The 6,157-nt window shown below is 50.3% G+C and overlaps 1 protein-coding gene across 2 annotated transcripts in view; it reads left to right on the forward strand.

Annotated features, from left to right (window-relative positions):
• SBNO2 (strawberry notch homolog 2) overlaps positions 1 to 6,157 on the forward strand; it is a 196,834-nt gene that overhangs the window by 187,188 nt on the left and 3,489 nt on the right. The window lies entirely within an intron of this gene.

Here is a 6,157-nt window from a genome sequence, read left to right on the forward strand (position 1 = left end):
TACTTCCCTGCTCAGATGGGACCCAAAAGGCAGAGCTGCCAGCAGAACTAACACTGCCTCATAGGGGACAAGGGATTTGGACCACCTGCTATACACTCTTGATGGAATCTCAGCATGAGCTACCATCAAGAGTTACCAATCCCTTACTCATCCACCTTGAACGAGGGGTGATGGTTCTACTAGGACCTAACAACCCCCTGTGAAGAACTGGAGGTCTCTCTTTTATATACACTCCAGACTGCAAGTTTTATACCATCTACACTCTATGGGAGACAAATACTAAGGGATTGCAAATGGCACCCTGGGTTATGTACATTGACAATGAAACCTTCTCCCTCTGCTGGCAGGGAGGCAAATTGGAGGAGTCTGGACTAATATGGGTACCTACAGGAAAAGTCAGGGTTTGGTTTTTCTGATAATCAACTATGAGGGACATTGCCCTGCACTTGCATTGCTGGAATGCAAATTGAGCCCCACCCTTTTCTGTAAGGAACTTGATCCATCAAAGAATTGGCTGCCATGTTCCACAAAGGTAGGAAGTTCCACCACCTGGTTAAGGTGAAAAAGAGGACACTACCTTCAGCAAAAAAAAAAAAAAAAAAAATGACAGAACCTTTCCTAAGGAGATGCCATAGTCTGAAAAAACATAGGAAAGGGTCCCTACATGACCATGCTTGCAGCTCAGATTTATATAACTGAACAGACAGCCACTAGGAAAATAATCTTCAAGGTTAAATCTTTTGATGATGCCCTCGCATCAGCTCAAAGAGGGAGCCCACACAGCACCCCCAGATGCTGTGTCAGGCAGATCTTCCGCACTGGAGGATGCACATGCTTCACCCTTCTCCAAAAATGATCCACATCTGAATCAGATGCTGCCAGCTTTCCCTGAATCCTGCCGTGTAGGGAACGTAGAGCTATTCCTTGAACCCGGAGGGTTCAAGGAATAGCTCTACGTTCCCTACACGGCAGGATTCCCTTAGATAACCCGCATTGCAGAAATTCCCTTAGATAACCCGCATTGCAGAAATGCCAATATCTGTGGGATGTCCACCTCTTAAGGGCTGCACCCTCTTCAGCAAACACCATGATTCAAATATTCTCCAGACCCTGACATAAGCCATTGCAGGGGAAAGCCACCTCGCCTGAAGTAAAGTTGCAATCACCGGCTCCGAATATCCCTTCCAAATAGAGCCACTGCCTCTCAAAAGCTAGGCTGCTAGACAGAAGCAAAATTGGCCTGGACTGAAAATAAGAGTCCCTGCCAAAGTAACCCTGAGAGGTGAGCCAAGCGAATAGGTCTGTCTACCATGAGGTGCAGAAATTCCACCAACCAGTCACCGCAGCCACATGGGTGCCACTAGAAGCACCTGCTCAGATGATTTCGATGTGCCCCCTGCAGCAGCCATAGAGGAAACATGTACAGCAAGAGGTGTGGCTGTCATGGTTGAACAAGAGCATGGATGCCCTCCAAACGGACCTGTCTGTGACTGAAAAAGTGACCCATTTTCACATGCACCAGAGTCGCCATGAGGTTTAGCACTGGTTTGCCCCACCTTGCTTGTAGCAAGGCAAAAGCTTCTGCTGCCAATTCCCACTCGCCGGGATCCAGATGTGGTCTGAGGAAGCCCACATGCATATTGTCCACTCCAGCACCCTGAGGAGCAGGTCGTCTCTCCCGATGTTTCTTCACCCACAGGGACAGCTCCTGCGCTTCCACTGCCACCGCATTATCTGAGAATACTCACACTGATTTGCCTCGAACAAGCAAAGGAATGCTACCCAAGGTCTTGCCACAGCTCTGGTTTCCAGTTGATTGATCTACCAAGCCACCTCCTCTGGCAAGCACTGACCCTGGGCAGATTTCCCCAGACAAATTGCTGCCACCCGCCACCCCCCCCCCCCCCCCCCCCCCCCCGCCAGAGAGGCTGGCCTCCGTGGATTTGAGTACCCAGTCTGCCATTTCCAGATCCATTCCCTTTGAGATTGTGCCGTGACAGCCACCACAAGGGACTGGGCCTGGCCTCCTCTGGCAATGGTAACAAAAGCTGAAATTCCTTCAACGGTGGGCTTAAGCAGGATAACGGCAGCCCCTGCAGAGGATGCATGTGAGCAAAAGCCCCTGGCATTTCATTCCAGCCTAGCAGCTGTGGATCCTAGGACCTGCAGGTAATCCCAGACCTGGGGCAGCACCAAGCTCTGCACCTAAAGAACCTGACGCTGCAGCTTGAGGACTCACACTGAAGTCAGGAACACCTTCCCCAGACAGGCATCAAAGAAAGGCCCTAGATACTCCAAAGCTTGAGTCAGCTTCAGAGGTTCAGTAGCCAGCCCAGCACCCCTAGAAGCTGGAGCACCTACTGGACTGAGAGACCATACTCTGATGAGCCCGTGGGCCAGGTAAGAGTGTACCAGGATGCCCTCCTTCCTGAGGGCCACTGCCATTACTACCAACCATCTTGTGAATGTGCATGGCTCCATCGCAAACCCAAAAGGGAAGCACTTGAAACTGTAAATGTTCCCCCAAAATCATGAATCTCAGAAACCACTTATGTTCAGGTTGAATAGGGATATGAAGATAGGCCTCAGACATTCAAGGACCCTAAAAAGACTCCCCTTTGCGTACCACTGCTATCACTGTGCACAGCATCTCTATCCAAAACCGCAGCACTCACCTTCTGCAGATTGAGAATGGGCCGAAAGCTCCCTTCCTCCTTTGACACCATGAAATAGACAGAATACCTGCCCTCTCTCCTGCAGGGGCACTGGAACAGTGGTGTGAAGAAGCTGCAACCACTCTAGCATGTCCTGCACCACCGCCTGCTTGCTCCAGCACGAGACTGCAACGGTGTCCCTGAGTCACAGAGAAAGTTCTAAGGTGTAACAGTCTCTTACCACCTCCAGGACCTGTCACTCTAAGCTTATTCTGGTCCACCTCTTGTGTGTGTAGAGAGAGATAGATACACACACACAAGGTGGGAGCAGAAAAATTCAGATAATGAAGGGATGATGATCCACTTTATAAATATAAAGCCTTCCTCCAATAACTTCCTGAAAGACGTGGATCATCATCCCTTCATTATCTGAATTTTTCTAGTCCCACCCTCCCTAGGGGACCAGGGCTGCACTCTGCCTGAACTCTGCTCTGCAAAGCTTGTACAGGGGCTCTGCCTGCTTTTGAAGTCTCCTGGGCTCACAGCAGAAAGGACTTTGGACCCTTCCTGTTTTCAGGCAACTTGTTGCCTTTCCACTCTGCCAACCTCCATACCAGCTTCTCCAAATCCTCCCTGCAGAGGAGCTTCCCCCTGAATGGGAGGTTTGATAGCTGGGCCTTAGACCTCAAATCTGCTGCTCAATTTCATAGCTACAACAGCCTGCCTGCTGCCACCTCTGAGCCCACACTCCTGGCAGAGGTCCAGACCATGGCAAAGAGCGTCAGCCACAAAGGCCACTCCCACCTCTAAACAGTCTCATATGCCATTCCTGAATGCTTGTCCTGTGCCTTCTGTAGCCAGCACAAACTGGCTCTCTGTATCAGACCTCCACCCACCACTGCTTGAAGGGCCAAAGCTGAGACTTCAAAAAGCCACTTCAGCAGAACCGCCAGCTTCCTATCCTGGAGATCCACGAGTGCTGCTGCTCCCATGACCAGGGCTTCTTAGTAACGGCTGCATCCACCGTGGGAATTCTCCATAACTCCAAGGTCTATAATTTACCTATAGCTCTCGTGACTTTCAGGCCCCCTTTGGGAGATTCCCACTCCACCAACCTCAGCACTGGAAAAGCAGTAGGAGGCCCCTACAATCCCTCCAGGAGCTGATTCACTCCTTTGAGTCTTCGGGATGTCTGCTGCCAAGCTCCTCCAGCACCTGGGGAATCAATGAACTCCGTTCCTCTCTGCTGCGCAGCCAAACACTACACAGGTCCTCACCTTCTGTGACCAGGAAGGCCTCCAGGTCGTGAGCACCCAGATCCTGCTTGGGATTCTCCAAACCCCACCACCAGGTGTCCAGTCCTCCTTGGAGCTGACCAGGATCATCCATGGGCCTGCCTGAGAGCTAGTAGTGGTAGGACCCCTTCTGACTTCACAGGCCCTGTAGCCTTCATGGTGGTCCAGGACTTCCTATGCAAAGGCCTGTTTGCCCCTAACTCCTTTTAGGCTAAATAAGCCTTCTGAAGGAGAAACACAAAGCCCATGGAAAAGGGGTCTGAGGAGGCGGAGTCCTAATCCACATCCTCCTGAGGGCTCACTCCCCCCCCCCCCCCCCCCCCCCCAGGAGCTGACCCAGCTGCCTGCACTGTCACCAGGGGTCCCACCCCCCAATTATGGCAAAATGAAGCCATATTGAGGCAAGATCACCTCTGCCTACAGCAAACTCAGCCACACCGTGCAGGAGCCAGCATGAATAAGTGGAGCTTTAGTGATCGCACCGATTGCCTCTCTTTATTGGGGTTAGTGCTGTATTTCAGCACCTGGATAGCAATTTGGCTGCTCCTCCTGGCAGACAAGTAAAACTTTTTTTTTTTTTTTACTCCCTTAGCCCTGTACAGAAACTCTGCTACAGCCTCCCCTGCTTCACTACTCCTGCACTTTATTAAAAAAACAGGGCCAGACACCACCACACCCCCACAACCCCCCCCCCCCCCCCCCAACAGGGAAAGCAGTACTCCCCTGCTTAGGAACCAGGCATACCAAGGAAGTAGAAAGAGGGAACCAGGGCACCTGGTTCTCTACCTCCCAAACCCCCCCCCCACCCCCCCCAACAAAAACAAGTGCAGAGTCCTGGATTGCCAACCCCCACTTGCCCTGCTTTACTGGAGGGATGGCCCACTAAAAAACTTAAACACCTCTGGGAGCTGAATCCTCTTATCTTCCTTAAACAAAGGAACAAAAAACCATGCACACCTGGGGGACTGCAGGTCTGCCCTTCTACCATCTGGAGACAGAAGTACCAAGGGACTGCAGGTGGTGCTTCTCCTTTCTGTAGCAGTGCCTGTTTTGTTCTCTACCTCCATCTGCTGGTAGGGATGCATAAACCCACCTGCCTGGACTGATCTGGGGTACAAACAGGAATGGAAGGTTTTGAAGCCCAGGGTTCAAAGCATGATCCTCAGGGCAAGAGGGAGGGAAAAGCAAGAGGTATTGTAAGGCCATCCTTCTCCACCACTTTTTTTTTTTTTTTAAACCACAAAAAAATAGCAAGGCTCCAGACTGCAGGTGTGTAGCTCTAGCCTCTGCTGGAGACAAATACTGAGGGGACTGCAGCTGGCACTCTTGGTTTTATAGCAGTGTGAGAAGTTTCTCTGCCTCCATCTGCTGGTAGGGATGCAAATGCCACTGTCTGGGCTGATCTGGAAATAGCAGGAGGAAGGAAATTAGAGAGGAAGAGTGAGGTGATCAAAGTGACTTTGGAAAGTGGGACAAGGAAAGAGATGGGGGTGGGGTTTGATTCTACTACTCCACCATGGGTGGTCAAACCAGTCCTATAGGGCCCCTCAGCCAATTGGGTTCTCAGGATACCCCTATTCAATATGCACGAGAAACATTTCCACACATGGGGAGGTAGTACATGCAAATAAATCTCTTGCATATTCACTAGGGATATCCTGAAAACTTGACTGGGGGGGGGGTGTAGTCTATAGGACTGGCTTGAACACACCTGTACTACACCTCTCAATTATGCACTTGGGTCTTGGATAGGCTTTTAGTACTTGTCATAAGGTTCTAGGGAAAGGGGATGTCTCCTACATGCCTATCCAGGGGAAGGGCTTTGGGAATAATCCTTCCAGGACTCTGATGGTACCCACACCCCCAATTACTCTGCCTGAGCATACAGGCAAGGCATCTCACATCTTTGTACTTTTATGATACTTACCTGGCTATCTGGCATAGGAGGGTCTCCCACTCTACAGGTCCCAGGCCATTTTTTTTCCTTTTTTCAGATAGTTTGAGCTTGCATTTGGAAAGGTAAGTAAAGTTACAAAATCAGATAGAGTAGGTAGTTGATTTACAATCAGATTTTTATATCTATGGGAAGAATGCTTAGGAAATAGGGTCCCAATAGTTGTACCTAAAATGATACAGGATTATAACTTGCCCAAGGTCACAAGTAGTTTCAGTGGGAGAAGTGAGATTTTAAGCTTAGCTTCCCAGTAT

Source organism: Rhinatrema bivittatum, chromosome 8, assembly GCF_901001135.1.
Source record: "Rhinatrema bivittatum chromosome 8, aRhiBiv1.1, whole genome shotgun sequence".
NCBI classification, from domain to species: Eukaryota; Metazoa; Chordata; class Amphibia; order Gymnophiona; family Rhinatrematidae; genus Rhinatrema; species Rhinatrema bivittatum.